At 76.5% G+C, this 451-nt stretch overlaps 1 protein-coding gene across 1 annotated transcript in view; it reads left to right on the top strand.

Annotated features, from left to right (window-relative positions):
* Positions 1-96: 96 nt before the first annotated feature.
* SLC5A3 (solute carrier family 5 member 3) overlaps positions 97-451 on the top strand; it is a 22,119-nt gene continuing 21,764 nt past the window's right edge. The window contains exon 1 of the mRNA XM_042020629.1: positions 97-392. The gene's annotated coding sequence lies outside the window, so the exon portion shown is untranslated. The remainder of the gene's footprint in view (positions 393-451) is intronic.

The raw sequence follows: 451 nt of genomic DNA on the forward strand, positions 1-451 counted from the left end.
TGGGGGCAGCGAGGCGGGGGGGCGGGGAGTGCCGGCTCGGCGCGGCCGTGCCCGCGCGGGGGTCCCGGCCCTCAGGCCGCGGTGCGGGGCAGCCCCGGCCCGGCGGGGGCGGCGCTTGGCGCGGGCAGGGCCAGCCCGGTCGAGCGTGCGCAGCTCCTGCGCCCTTTAAGCCGCGCCGCCCCTGGCCGCACGGGCGTCTGAGCCGCGGGAGCCGCGCGGGAAGGAGCCGCCACAGCGCCGGGACGCGCCTTCCTCCTCCTGTCCCCCCTGCTCCTCCTCTCCGGCCTTGCCGCAGCCCCCTCCTCCCCACCCCGTGCCCCGCTCCTCCCGCCACTGCCAGCTCTAAGATGCCCCGCTATGAACTGGCTTTGATCCTGAAAGCCATGCAGAGGGTGAGTGAGGGAGAGGAGACGGGAGGAGGGGAGGGAGGCAGGTGGGACTCGTAGACGGG

This window comes from Corvus kubaryi, unplaced genomic scaffold, assembly GCF_017639235.1.
Source record: "Corvus kubaryi isolate FWS band 111438036 unplaced genomic scaffold, C.kubaryi_AGA036_p1.0 37036, whole genome shotgun sequence".
NCBI classification, from domain to species: Eukaryota; Metazoa; Chordata; class Aves; order Passeriformes; family Corvidae; genus Corvus; species Corvus kubaryi.